Source organism: Anopheles gambiae, chromosome 3, assembly GCF_943734735.2.
Source record: "Anopheles gambiae chromosome 3, idAnoGambNW_F1_1, whole genome shotgun sequence".
Classification (NCBI taxonomy): domain Eukaryota; kingdom Metazoa; phylum Arthropoda; class Insecta; order Diptera; family Culicidae; genus Anopheles; species Anopheles gambiae.
The window spans coordinates 83,782,948-83,798,473 of NC_064602.1; the positions used below are offsets into that span (position 1 = coordinate 83,782,948).

The 15,526-nt window shown below is 42.8% G+C and overlaps 1 protein-coding gene across 2 annotated transcripts in view; it reads left to right on the forward strand.

Moving 5' to 3' along the window:
• Positions 1-2,066: 2,066 nt before the first annotated feature.
• Positions 2,067-15,526, forward strand: part of LOC5668046 (mucin-2) — an 81,908-nt gene continuing 68,448 nt past the window's right edge. The window contains exons 1-2 of one of the 2 annotated variants that reach the window (XM_061661135.1): positions 2,067-2,194; positions 2,997-4,109. The gene's annotated coding sequence lies outside the window, so the exon portion shown is untranslated. The remainder of the gene's footprint in view (positions 2,195-2,996; positions 4,110-15,526) is intronic. The other variant, XM_061661136.1, reaches the window with a different exon arrangement.

Below are 15,526 nucleotides of genomic sequence, written 5' to 3' on the forward strand. Positions count from 1 at the left end.
GCACCAGCACCCTTTTTCTAAGCAATCGTTTCCGCATCGGTTAGCAGCGGGCAGGGGTGTTAGAGTTTTCGCCTTTTTTGTGTGTGCATTATTTACCATTAGAACCACGCTGCAAGTGGAATCGGGCAATCAAACAGTAGCGATCTTACCGGTATTGGCCTTAACGTTTTCTTTACGCCCTCACGGTGGTGTTGGCGGTAGGTTGGCTGGTGGCAAATATTTTTCAATTAACCCGAAATGGGGTCAGATCATCTTCGGCGGTTCGCAATGGTGGATGGTGGAAGATTTGCCTTGTTTCGTCGAGTACAATCGCACGAATTGACGGGCACCGGTGGTAGTAGGATGTGGTTATTGGTTCAGTGGAGGGTAGATTTCGATCTGGAGATGATTCTTGACCCACCAGAACGATCTGGTGAAGTGTTACTAGTGCATGTCTAGTGCCGGCGATTGAGCAATGCAAGGAGAACTTGAACTGATTATCTGTACGAAGCGATGATTTAATGTTGGCGGTTAAACTGATGCTTAAAATGAGCAATCACTCGAAACACCTCGAAAATAAAAAAAAAATATCTAGATGGTAATGAGCCTTCAAATATTTTTTCTTTCAAGATTACTGATGATAGTTCATGTTTTAATTCACTTTTTCTACAAATGTTGGCGGGATGATACCTTTAACTAGTTTCAAAGAGATGAAAAAACAATATCAGTTTTTGAAATACATTATTGAAAGCGAATATTTAATAAAAAATAAAATTTATTTTTACATAAACCCTTGTTGTCAATCAAATTATGGGTTCATATGGATCATTGCACAATATGTTTTGCTGGTCGAAGTATATTATTTTTGAGACAGAGTTTTTGCTATTCTTATTAATGGTATTAAATAAGAATGCTGAATGTGAACTTGATTTTAAATTATTAGAATTTTATGAATGGTTACTTCAAAGTATTTAAAAATTATAAAAAAGAAATTAATAAACAATACGTATGCCAGTTTCACAGCCTATGAGTGACTTGGAGTTTTTTATGTGCTTATATTAATTAGTAAAACAGCAATTAAAACTCTTATTAATCGTCTAAATGTTTATTAACATACATTTTTAAATTTAAAAAAATCAATTTAAAATTAAGCTTAATGTTCGTTAGTTTGTTAATAAGGCATTTAAAGGTTTTTATACTTTTTACATTTAAGAAAAAAAGCGAAAACCTCGGAAAAGGTATTTATACTTTTTATATGTAGTTTTAAGAAGTAATATTCAGACTTTTTTTTTCTAATTATTTAGCCACTTTTCCATCGGAATACCGAAGAAAAACGATTGTCATGAGCGTCCTGCAAAATGTTTTAAAAACATCCTAGCAAACCATCATTTTACGTTATTGTTGGCAAGCGCTTCGGTCGAATTTGGGAAAATGGTTGATTTGGAGATGTTTATGGGTTTGAATTTAACCTATTATAAGCGTTGATATTTTATACCATCTTTATTTTTTTGAACTTGTGTTTTATTGTGTACATTTTTTAAAATTATTTAAAACAAAAATGGAACTATTATTGTTATTAAGATATTTTTATTAATTTTTCAAAAGTATTCTCATTTTTATTTGATTTAAAAGGTAACTGTTAACAGCAAAAAACGATGCACTTCCTTTTCACAATAGCGCCAATACCAACAAACTGCATTTCAAGCGTACGTCGGGAACTGCCTGTACTCCATTGGAACGATTCTCTCTCTCATCGTTCCCCTCCAGCTCAGCCAACACGAATGCAATGAAGTACCCTGTACACGAAAGCAAACGCTGCAACAATTTACTGTGGTTTTGTTCGTAGCGAGTTTTCATATTTGAGTGCCACAATGCAGTAAATTTCATTAAATAAGTAATGAATGTTAAAATATATATTTTCGAAAATAATTCAAACAAAAAATTTCACTAAAAATAACACTTCCATCCACAAAACAGTGTTTAAAGAAATATACATTCATCGGAGAAAGAGAGTGCAATCGTATCCACTCCGCATTGCCACCGTGTACAGCACCCTTCACCGGGCGAGCGGCCCAGAGAGCAGCAACTTGTCGGCGGTGGACGCTTTTCTCGTTCGTTAAGTTGGATTCGAACTGCCGGCGGAACGTGAACGCCCGTTTGCTTTTCTCTCGTCGTCGTCGTTGTCGTCGCGGCCAGCGCGCGGTTTGTAACACACGTACGTAGCCGGACGGTGTTGTGCATCGCCGTGCAAAAAACGCAAAGGAAAACAACAGGGCGACCGCCGCCTGAGCAAGTGTAGCGAAAACGCTGAAAACCCACCTAAACCCAAACAGAAACAATACGCACAGAGCGCACACACAGTAGCAGGTTGCGTACGTGCCTATGGTGTTGTGTGTGTATGTGTGTGTGTGGATGTGTGCAGCGTAATTCTGTGTTTTGAAATAGTGCCCAGATAGTTGCACGAGTGTTTTCAATGGTCATTGTGGTCAGAGTGTTAGCCAGAGCAACAGTACGACCGAAAACATCCACTGGCCATCCATTTTGTCGACTGCCGGTTTTTTTTCTGTGTGTGTTTGTGGGGTTTTGGCCGCTGTGTTGTGTCCTGTACAATTTTAATGAGTGATTGTATTGTTTTTTTTTTGTTTTTGCATCAGAAAAAGGAGGCTACAAGACGATCGCCTTCTTCTTGCTCTTAGTGAGTTTACATGTAGAGTGGTAGAGTCCACGCTATTCCCTTTTGCCGGCTTATCAGCCGTAAGGCAAAGGTTAGTGCACATCTCTCCACTACACACAGACAAACACCACTACCAGACACGAGAGCGATCTGTCTCGGTAGTGCTGGCTGCACTGCAGTGCATAACAGTGGTGGTAGTAAACGCTCTAATACCTTTTTTTGACCAGTTTCTGTCCAGATTTGCAATTGCTGCGAGGTGTTGAAAGTGATTTTGGGCAAAACAAAGTGTACTAATTGTTATCACTAAGATTAATGTCTTTTTTGCAACCCTCTCTTTCTTTAGGTTAGAAAAAGAAGCGTAAAAACAGCTGAGTGTCCTGTGAAAATTCAGTGTTGTTTACCCGTGTCCCATTGTGAAAGTGTGGAAAATTTTAATTCAACATCATCTGCATACAAAAGTGGCATTTAATTCGCAAAACATCACATCGTTTGTGAGTGTGTGTGTGCATGTGTATGGATTTGTGTTGGTGTGCGCATCATGTGTGACCTACTTCAGGTGCTGAACCACTAAGAAACTGAGCAGCGCGCGGTTTTTTTTTTGTGTGTGGAATTGTGGAATCTTTGCGCGTCCCTTCAAGACGACCGATCGCCCTCACCCGCGGGTTTAGTTTCCTTGTGTGGTGTCGTGTGTGTGTCTGTGTGTGTGTGAGTGATCGCGCTCCATAAACCGAGGTGTTGATTTTGGTTTGGCAAATATTAGTCCCTTGCTTGCCGTTGCAATAGGGAGCCAGTTTGCAAATGATTGCAACGAAGTGATCGAAACCGTCTCCGTCTTCCAGCTGCGAATCAATCCATCAATCCGGCAACAAGTGGTACCGAGGTGACGTATGGGAGACGTAAGAGAAGAAAAGGAGAACAAGAAGAAAACCAACATATTTGCGAACCCTTGCGAAAATCTCATATCGTGCACGACAGGCACCGAATGGTTCGAATGGTGAAAAGCACTTAAAAGAACGGGAATGAAATCGATGCAATAAAACGCAGAAGAAAAACACACTGAGTAAGAGGGGGGGATAAAGCGCGAACGGCCGAAGCCGAACGATTGTCTCCAATCGATCGTGGTCACCAGAAAGCTAAAACCAAGCAAAAAGAAACAAAAAACCCGGCAGGCAGAGAGACTACGAGAAAACGAAAACTAAAACAAGCGCCCAAAAAGCGAGCAGCACACACGAAATATTTAAAACAAAACCGAAGGAAGGGCGCAGAAAAAAAACATAGCAAATAAAACAACTACAACACACGCCGCTGCAGCAGAGTGGAATAAATGAGAGCAGCAGGCACCGCTTGTGAGCAACTGGAGCTGGAAAGCGGAAAGCAGGCAGACAAATATTAAGACACAAACACACACACCAACGAAAACCAAAAACAAAAACAAAACAAAAAAGCTGAGCGAAAGGTAAGACATTAATATAGAAAATTGTCTTTTCGGTGCGAAGAGGGAAAAGCGATTTATTTCTTGGAAGAAAGTATCTCTTTGCACCTTTCCTCGGTCTCTCGCACTCACTCGCTCGTAAGACGATCCTTCTGGAAAGGGCTTTTTAAAGGACGGTTTTACGACGATGAAAGGCTCGACGGGCGACGGGGTGTTGCTTGTTCTATTTGTTAAACTATTTTTTTGTTTTTTTTTTTTTTTTTTTGCTTGAGTATTAATTTTTGCAAATTTATTTTCTATGGGCAAAGCGGGAAAAGCTTTTCGCAAAAGGGAAAATGATGAAGATAATTAATGATTTTTTGCTGGCTTGGTCGATCCTTTTGCAAACAACAGCAAAACCCAAGGCCAAACTGTGGCTTGCAAAACGTCCTAAATCTTTCATCCCACAGTCTATAGAAAGTCGTCTTAAAGAATTTGCGACAAGCGACTATGTGTGTGTGTGTTTTTTCCACTTCCATTTTATCTTCCCCTTATCAGTTCGGCCACATTCTACCACCCGGAGGGACGCGAAGAATCATTTGTTTACACGAATGTTCCGGGGAAATGTTTACAGCAAATCTTTTCCCCTGTTTTGCGTACACTTAAGAATGGGCAACGAGGCCCTGGCGGTTGGTTCTTTAAGCGAGCGGCCAACGGAATGGGAATGGAATGGATGCTAAGGAGGATAATAAGCTTAAGCACAGCGAGCCAGGTCATCCTCGACACTGTGCTGGGAGGTGCTTTTTTTTTGCTGAATTGAGGAAAAAAAACACACACAATGTGAAGTGTTTTTGAAGTTTGTGCAAACAATTGCTTTAAGAAGTTTGGAAGCTTTGTGATTCGGGGGTAAAGGGAGGGAAACGGTTCTACGCTTAAAACGCTTTCCGCAAGAACGGTAAAGATTTTTCAACTAAAGATAAATTCAATTTGGTTTGGTAACTTAAGCTCAACAGCAATTTTTTTTTCTTTACTTTTACTCCTGAAAGAATGTCTCACACAAAACATTAAACATGCATCTCTTATTTTTTTTTGAATTATTCCGTTAAATGAAAGGGAATGCTATCACATTCGCACGTTTGCCTATTTTTACACCCTCATCATAATCGTTTAACACAGTAATGGGTCAATTTTGTGGACTTAGACCTCCTCCTCAAATGAAGAAATGTTACATATGTGTAGTTTTATCGATCCTTACAATTTACAGACTCTGATTTGGCCGTTACAAGCAGATATTATGTACGTTTGCAATATCAAACGTGTTCATGTTTTGGTTCTGAACAGTGTTAGTTGGAGACTTCATTATTTTGTTGAAATTTGTTAAATTATGTATGTTGTTAGGGTTCAATTTTACATACCATTGGACGTTTTAAATCCTTTACAAGAAATACAACCAAAGTGATTCTCTTGTTCGCCGATAGCATACAACACACCATTTATTATTTAAACAAATGTTTAAGTTATTCATATGAAATTCAATTTTTACATTTTTAACAGCCATTTTTACCATTTTCACGTAAAATGATTCATTTTTTCACTCCACATTGGCTTACATTTTTGCTAGGTGTTTCTTCTGATATTGGGACCCTTCACGATTCTAATAAGCTTTTTGAATGGAGTTTGACAGTTGGAGGCTGAAATCATGTAAACAATCCATACAAAACCACACAAAAAATTAGCCTGCAATTTTCAGTCTAGATTATTCTAGCCACAAAGCTAGAATTAGATTCAAGTACCTGCTCGAAAACAAGGGGTTTGTTTACATTTATCCCAAGGTGCATTAAAGAAATCAGGTGATCGAATCTGGAATCAAAGTGTATGTAGTCCAGGTGGTCTCATAGCATTTTTTCATAACTAATTTTGAACATCACTTTTTGACAGAACGAGTGAAAACTTTTGCTCCAACGAGCTTTCTGGAGGCTTGACGAATACTCAAAACACTCTTACAATCTTCATTCAGAAGCAGAAGCGATAAAAATCAGCTTTCTCAATTCATACACCTGGGGATAAGCCCACCTGTATATTATACTCACTTAGTTAGCTGCTCGAAAACTGCTATACAATGCAAACAGCTGACAGGCTGAAATTTCAGCCTACGAGCTTCAAACGGAAAGGGCCCCATAGTTAGAATCAATGTGTATGTAGTACAGGTAGTCTCATAGCATGTTTTTTATAATAAATTTTGAACGTCACTTTTTGACAGAACGGGTGAAAACTTTGGCTCCAACGAGCTTTCTGGAGGCTGGAAGAATTCACAAAACAATTCTTAAAATCTGCATTCAGAAACAGAAGCGATAAAAATCAGCCTTCTAAAATTATACACCTTGGGATAAGCTCACCTGTATATTATACTTACTTAGATGCTATAGATGCACTGCTCGAAAACTGCTATACAATGCAAACAGCTGACAGGCTGAGATTTCAGCCTACGAGCTTAAAACGGAAAGGGCTCCATTGATGAACATTGTTTTAGGTTTATCTTTATTATTTTGAGTTCAGTAGATTACTTATTAAGGAAAAAAACTTATTGAGAGCTTCTTTTTTAACACCATGTTTTAAAAATGCTATTTAAAGATTATTTTAAATATTCTTATTTGAATTGTTTTCTTCGCTGCCTAACATACACATAATTCCTCAGTGTAACGTACACATCGTATCTGTCTCTTATGTTCGTTTTGTTTAATAATTTCAATCATTGCTTTCATCGTCCTTTCCCAACATTGATATTTAGTTACACTTGAAATTTGCCAATTATTTATTTACTTAAAGATGTTTTTGTTTTCGCTCTGAAACCGACGCATTCAAACTAACCTCCCTTACCGGCAATCTCAACTCTTGCGTGCGTGCGTGTTTTTGTCCGGTCGCATCACCCCATTTGGCGAAAGGTTAAATTTTATGATCCGCGAAGAATGTTTCCTTAACGCAGCGCCCACCCGCCCGCGAATCTATCCCGCCCGGTGCCAGAATGTTGTAAACAGACCCTCCCCACATCGGTTTGCGGTCGTGCGAAAGTGATAAAATGTCCATTTCAGACCCCGCGCCAGGCCAGCGCCAGTAGGACGAAAGCGAAAGGATACGAGAAGAAAAAATGTCTGTGGAAAGCGGTTGAGGCATTTTGTTTGGTTCGTTGGTCAGAAAAGTTTAATGGTGCTGCTTGAGAGAACGGACGGGTGATGATGCTGTGCTGCGTTTTAGGGCATTGGTTGTTGTTGTTTTGCTTTTCTTGCTATTTTTTTTTTGCTTTCCTCAAACCTAGAGGTCATGTTCCCGTGCTGGTGCAGTTCATGGGCCAAACCGTGGGACCAGCAGTGTGTGGGATGTGTGGAATTAATTACAAGAACCACAGCACCACGGTACGCGGTACGTGCGTGTTAACAGCGAAACTAATAAAACGCCGTCCAGGCTGCCCAAGGTGGAAGGAAAATTCGAGTGTACGGAGACGTCAATCTGTTTATTTTGTTGCAATATTTAATTCATGAGGCGTAGTTGGGAGGCCGTTTTGCGTAGCGCCGGGCAAATTATTTCGGTTCGATGTGAAGCGATAAAATCCCATTTCAAAGTTGCGCTGTGTCGTTTTTATGGGACGAAGATGACGCGATGCATCTTGATTATGAGTAGAAATTTCTCTTGTTTTTATGTCTTGTTGTTTGTGTACGGCAAGTTTGATGTACTGTTAATGAGTTATACTAATTTTTAACTACAGTTTATTTGTTTATGAACCATTATAATTTCTTTAATTTCTTTTTTCAGCATATTTGTCGCTCCTTTTGACATTTTTCATTAATGTTTTAATTCCATTTAAATTGTTCCTCTTGTTTTTTTGTTAGATTATTCATTAATACTTCTTTAAATTACATTGCGGTTAAGCTGCTATTCGCTAATATCGCTACTATTAGTGAACGCATTCTACCATAATTATTTAATCATTAACCCTTCTCTTTATTGTGTTTTTCTCATTCATGTGGGGGAGTCCGCAGCCACATAGAATTTAAGTGCAGCCCTTTTTTTAATGTCCGCTAGAACCCATTCCCATTGGAAACTGCCAAACGCATGCGAAAGGCTCAAAAGAAAAGTGATTTACAAACGAAACACATCAAAAGCCTCGCAGTGGAGGGCAAAACCACCCCTCCCAATGTTCCTGTTCCCGGCTGGAAGGGCTCGCGCGCGAATCCCCTGCCCGTGGGCCACGTACACAGCGCACGCTGCACTTGACCGTGGTAGGCTCTCGGCGTGGTTTCTCGGTCCGCTGGTCTTGAACGTTTTCACTTCCTTCCCAGGCTGCAAAGTCTCACCGCCGACCCTGTTCCCTGTACCCCCACATCCAATGCCCAGGCTAGTCAATCACCCTGACGTGTGGCTGTGGAACTCTCGCTCCCTTTGCTCACAGCGTGAGCGATGAACGGCGGACGCCCGCTCCCTACTATTCGATTATGAGGTCAGTCGAGCCCTCGAGCGGGCTGTGGCATACAAACAAACTAACGAAAGGTACAAAAAAGACGCAGATACACACACACATACACAGATAGCTGAACCCAAAGTTAAGATCCCTACGCCGGGAAGCCAACGGGACGCGGACCCACCACCTGTCGGCGGTGCACAGGGGACCGGAAAATACACACTGGAAGGTGTCCCCGACCTGGGGTGGCCGGTGAGCATCGATTAAATCTCGCACGAAAGCGAGAATTTTACGTGTTTGAAAGTGAAAGAAGGCGTCCGGGTTGGCTTCTTGTATCGAATAAAAAAAAGAAGAAAAACACAATCCAAAACCGGACGCTTTCTCTACACGCTTCCCCGAGCTCCTCACTGGAAGGGAAAGTGAGAGCCTGGCCGTGCAGAGAGGAAACAAGGTGCAGAAATGAGTCGGGTGTGTGTATGATGTCGGTATTGTTTTTATTCCCTTTTTTCTGCTGCTGATCACGTGCAAAACTTCACCGGGCCACAGTGGAACAGCTCCTCTGCCGAAGACTTTGTGGACCTCACCACAAAGATTTAATCTTGTTAGCATCTGCCGTTGGCCAGGGAGAAAAGTGGCCTAGCTGTTGGCGAGGAAAGAGAGGATAATCCTCCCGCAGGCTGCAATTTACCGCAGGCTGCTAAATGGTTCCAAAGTCACGCATTTCAATTCGCGCACATCAATTTAGATTCCTACTAAATCGTGATCGCACCACAGTACGCGTCACGCTTTGCTTTGCCATGCGAGCGCGCGCGCTGCTTTGACGACGCGTTTTAGATCATCACATATGTCTGAAGAATTTGATGTTGGTGTCTGAGTGGAGCGATATGGTGAGCCGAGAAATTTGTGACAGGTTCCTTTAGGAGCAACTGGACAGTGCATTAGAGTCATTCCTTTATATCGAATGATTCCTCCAATATGTTCGTGCCAACCGGAACCATGTTCTAAGTCTACACTGTTGGAGCATCCAACATGTTGAGACTTCAGTCACGTTTTGCTCTCTTGATCTAATTCAATCAAATTGAACTTCTAGAAATGAAAATGAATAAAATAGTCTTTGCTTGCTGGACAAATTGTAATCAATACTTCTATTATCTTTCCTTAGAAATACGAAATGTAGCTGTTTCAAGTAATTAATCATCATAATTTTCCTCTTTTCAATCTGTGGCACTACCATCATCAATCCATCGAAGCGTTAAGGCAACATCTCCCGCTCACACCGTAGGCCCAATTTTGTTTTTCGTATCTTTGAAACCTCTCATTTGCATGTTTAATTTTTCCACGAAAGAGCCCCATTAACGCTGCCCGGCTCTATGACTGATTGTTACGGTCTGGAGCGCATTACCGCACCGATAATCCTTTTCCACTGGATAATGCGCAGTAATTGGAACAAATGCTGCACCACTCCCGAACATCGTTCAGCTATTCCCGCTTCTGCTCGGACTTCCTTGGTAATCTCTAGCGCAATGAAATAGATGCGACAGCATCTCCTTCTGCATTTCAGCTCATATTTTGCATAACAGTCACCGTATCGCTTTCTAAATAGCGGTGTACAAGATCTTTCAATCCATCCTATCCGTATGCCTCCCCCGTACCATCAAGAGTGTTGCGGTACGATTACCCGATTAGGTGGCTAGGAAATTGAAGCTGTTAACCTATTTTATACACAGCCAAATTGATTCGACTCCACTCGGGGCTCGCACACTTCGTACCCGGCATGCGTCAGCATATCAGTGGTGATCGTGACGTTATCATTACGCCGGTATATGATGCATCCGAGGAGCCTTGAAACGGAAGAGAAATGAAAGACTTCGGATGGTGGTTGGCTCTCTTCCCGGATTCGAGCATTGCGAGATAATTATAGGTACCGGTTGCTGCTATAATACCTCTGTTCAGCAACCGATCCCTTGGGTTCGAAATTCCCGCAGATGCCTCGGTTTTATTCGTTCCTTCGATCTGCTCCAGTCCCGTCCCAACCATTCCTTGCCTGAACCGGATCGAACCGGGCATTGCAGGCTGAGTCATTTGTTATGAAACTTTGCACCTCTTTGCTAGAAGCTGGTGCTGGTGATTTGTGAAGAATTTCCGGCCGGACCGGATCATCGGTTCGGTGGTAAGATGGTGGTTTGTGAGCGGTACGCTACTGCTGGTGGAATGGCCCATGTCACGATACATGGATAGTTTGGTTCGGTGCACAGATCGGTCAACGATCATGGGTTACTGAAAGCGGAATCCCCATTTAGGTACTGTGGGGGATCTACCTTTGAGGTCATCCGATTTCAAGGTGAAGGGAGATGGTTTTTTCTGTATGAACTCTCAGTGATCCATTATCATGTTGTTGGATACGATGATTGCTAATAAATTTTACAAGAAAATGATAGATTATTATATATCTCAGCTCTCTCAGGGATTGCTAGCTGAGCTATACGTCCTCGTTTCGCTTGATTGATTGTACCGGAGCAAGGTGAAAATCGATCAAATCAATCGATCGTATGCCTATGCCAAGGTGTGCGACTATTCAGTCTATTCAGCCTTGATATTAACCAATGGATAAAGGAAGTGTGAAAGATAATCGGGAGAAAATGGCAAATGCAAACTACAGCTAACCCGTGACCGTGACATAAGCTTAACAATTTGCAAATATCTTCTATTTGAACACTCGCTTTAGCTTCCAACAAAGTTGGACACTATCAAGAAGTGGTTGGACGTCACCCGACACCTTATGTAGAACTCCTCGGTATCTACAATTGCTAGCTTCAAGATGGAGGAAAACGTCAAGTCCTACTGACGTCCTGAACACCACACTCACGCCCACCAGAAAGCGATAATTTCTCAGCAAGTGGTTTGCGCTAATCGGGTATAAAGAAACCTTTGTGGCTTTTGATATGAACACCACCACTTAGCGTGTGTGTTTTAGAAGCTGCTGAATGAATATTCTAGCCTGTTTTGCCACCAAGCGCGAGGGAACAGTGTGGTGCTTTGTTTGTTTGGACTGTTTGGACGGTTTTATTGCATCGAGAACGCTTCCAGAAGTTGTCAAGTTGACATCAATTTTTGAATGTTTTTTTTTTGCAGAGTTGTTTTGTGGCGTATTTAGACGTATACTAACGCACAAACTGATTGATAAAAATAAGGTACAAAATAACAGAGAGAACAGTGGTCCATTATGGGAACGTGGGACAGTAATTTGTTATTTCTGTCCAGGCTGCTGTCCTGGCGGGAGCGTGATGATTCAGACGGATGGCCTGCGGATGATGTTGGGAGCGAACGCGCGCGTGTCTATTCCTGTGTGTGCCATTAACAAAAAGGGCAGGTAGCATTGTGGTGGGTAGCCCTTGTATCGGCTTATCGGTGTACCCTGCATTTTACCCGTCCGCTCCGCACACACCGAGCACCACATCCCTAGACACAACATCCGACAACAACATGTGTAAATTGATAATTACAAATGAAGTTTAGCCCACCGGGGACTCGGGGCAGCGGAATGTTTGATGGCTGTGTGGTTTACCGCTTCTGGAGCTGGACGGAAGAACGGAGGCCGATTGAGAGCGTGTTTGTTTGATGCTGCTGCCGCCGTTAGGCCGGTCGGTCATTTGGGATCATTAATAACATACATCCTGATGCAGCTGCAGCTAATTAGGTGTTGGGAGACGTGACATTCAAATAACACAACATTTGATGGAATGATGATCGATATGTGTGTTTGTGTGTGTGTATGTGTCTGATGGGCAAGGGTTTTGGAAGGCTAAACGGCTAATGAGAATCCGTTATCAAAATGGCAAAGCACTGTTTACCGTAACGAATAAATCCCGATGATCATTAAACAAATCGCAAACATAAAAGAAGACATTTTCGGTCCGAGGCCTACTTATTACCGGGCGTTTGACATTAAACCGTCCTTCTGCGTGAGATGCCAAAGCCCAGGCCAGGTAAGCTTTCCTTCCCGTTCAGGCGAACCACACGGCACGACGAGAACACATTATTCAGCCTCTGATGCGATCCGAAGTTACCTGCCGGCAGCTTCAGCCACAACGGGCCGTTTAATTCTCTCCAGCAAATGTCAATTCCCCGGGCGCATTTGCATAAAGCCCGGCAAGCAGGAGACAATCATAAAATTGTCTTCCGCCCCGGTAAAGACAAAAAGTTGTTGGGCATTAAAAATTTGGACTAACAGCAGTTTCTGCCGTGCAGAATTGCTCTTCAATTTGCTTGCCTCATTGTTGGGCGAGCGGCGGCTAACACGTGGGGTAGTGGATAACGCCGTGGGAAGATATGCATGCATAATTGGTGAGACTTAAGCTATAGGTTTCTATTTTATTCTTCTTTGCCTTAGACATTCAACGGCTACAACGGATTCTCGGTGTGTCGGCTGGGTAGTCATGCGAGAGGCGGAAGATTCCAAACAGAAGAGAGCTTCTTTAAAAACGGCTTCGAGCGAACACAATTACTGTATCTAATTAGTCACATTTTAGTGCGGCTCGCCCAGAAGAAAAACGCGACGATCATCTTCATCAAACGGTTGGCATGTTGAGTGCAGTGCAGCATCATCATCTACAGAAGACTATCAAGAAAATAAGGGAAAAGAAACACGATCATTCGTCAAACGGTGAGAAGCCAGCCCAGCCCCGAATGTTTGGAATAGTTTTGCACGTGATTTATAACCATGCACAGCATTAATTTGTGGGCTGTATTTCGTTGATTGTGTTTGGAACTTGCCGAGTGACTACCGGGGAGTGGCTTGCGTAGTGCGCAAGATGTTCGCTGGGGAACGCTGCCCAGGAACTCCAGATTACTTCTTGATGTAAATATAACCTGCTGTTTGTATTCTAAACGCGATTCCATGTTTATATTTCTTGTTGTAAATGGAACCGATCGCCCGGTTGTGGTTTTGGACCAGACCTTGGGCAGAAATTGAAGGCATTTCAAGGTTTTTGCGGTGACTTGCGGAAGAGCTGAAACCATTTGCTCTGCTGGCTGCCAAACGGAATCTGCATAGGTTTGAACGCAATATCGCAACAAGATCTCTTCCGTGTTATTGAGGCCGCACCATTGAACTGCTGGATTGAGGTTCAGTATCTTGGTTGGAATTCAGCACTTAAATCTAAGCGCGGACTGGGTTCCATCTCCCTTCTACTGCATGACAGCTCGCCACTACCACTTTCATCTCTCGTGTGCGCCTTATCAAGGGTCAGATTCTATTTTTCTCCCCTTCCCGTCCACCAGAAGCTTAATCAGGGTGCATTGTCTTTCGCGCTTCTCCGCCAGATCATCAAGCTCGGTGCGATGATGTAAAGACTTTGGCTCTGGCGCGATGCCTTGGCACAGATTACTCGCACAACGCTCTAATGAAAGTGAAGATCATTATCCACCGACGTGACGGAAGGGGATAGGTATACCGACTGGCTGTGAAAGATTCGGTTGATGATGTATATCTCATCGTATGCCTTAAAAGCAATACAGGCAACAAGCAGCGAGAAGGTTTGGGGAAAATGAAAATTGAAAATTTATTAATTTCATTTCACTGCCCGTTTCGCCGCGCGTGGTTCGGACGAAGATTGTGCCTAGCGGCATTTACGAAAAGTAAAAGCCTTTTAAAAACACTAAGCCTCACGAGAAGCCAGCCTCTGGACACGGACAAACTCTTGGGGGATGATGGTGTAATGAATCCTTTTTGAGCTGTGCCTGTGCTAGAGGAGGTGGTGACTGTAACTAAATGAAGCAACGTTTAATTAGAGGCTAAGGAACGGCATTGAAGCGCACCGTGGATTAATCAGATAATTGCTTTCGTTTTCTGCGTGAGGCAATCTAAAAATACAGAATGAAGAGGTGGAGTCGTCGTTGGGTCGGAGTTTTCGGTAGCTTCGGTGTCCAGTTTCCAATAAATATTTCAAATTTTCACTTCATGTTTACCAATAGAGCTGCTGCGGCGGTGATAAAAATAGCTCAGCTTTCAAATGGTAATCAAAATAGTGCCACCATTTTTCAAACAAGTTTCTTGTTGAAATGGTTTCTCGCACAATTTTGAATAACAAATCCCAAAGTCAACACTGCGCCATTAAGCTTTGCAATGCAAAACAAACCTAGGCTGAATATGCATTTTGCCCGTTTTGGGACACCCCACACTTAACTCACCTCGGTAACGTTCCAATTCCTTCACCCAACCAAATCCCTTTTGTCGGTGGCCTCGGATTAGCCGTAAGTGTGCCCGACCTTCTCTCCCCCCCCACTTCCACGCAATGGCTTAATTTTACGTGTTTCGTTTCGGAACCGGACGACGGCAAACTTGACCGTATTTTGCGCTCGATAGCAGGAGAGGGCCCTCTCCAAAACCATGTCCATACGGTCGGCGAGAGAGTAGGTGGTCGGTCGTAGCTGGTGCCCGTCCGGGGCAGGGTTTGAAGTCCGCGTGCAATCATTATGCGCGCAGTTTTCACTTTCAATTCTCACTTTCAGCTGGAACCGGTTTTCGGTTGGCTGAGACGGGGTGGTGAAGATATACCGAAGCGTTTGATATGCAGATAGTGAGAGTGAGAGATATACAAAACAAAAAAAAAATCCACACCACGCCGCCACGGACCAATATCATCTGGAACATCGGAACATAGAGACATTTCAGGGTTTTATGACACAGCTGGGATATTGTGGGTTGTGAGGTGTCGTTTACTTCCCATAATTTATGACCGATTAGCTCAATGACCGGGAGAAACCTCGGGATGTTTGGAGTGTGAAGCTTCCCATAACGGCGAACACACGTGGGTCTCGGCGGTTTCCCCGTGTCGGTTTATTGATCTGTGGATCATTTTTGGAATCGTTATTGCTGCTCTCTGCGGGGGGTTTGCTATGCAAATAAACGTGCACATTGGGCCAAACTAATCTCGTGGCGAAATGGGGCGAAGGTTTCCATGTTGCTGGAATTTCTCATCTTCACTCACCCCAGCTGTGTGTCGGTAAA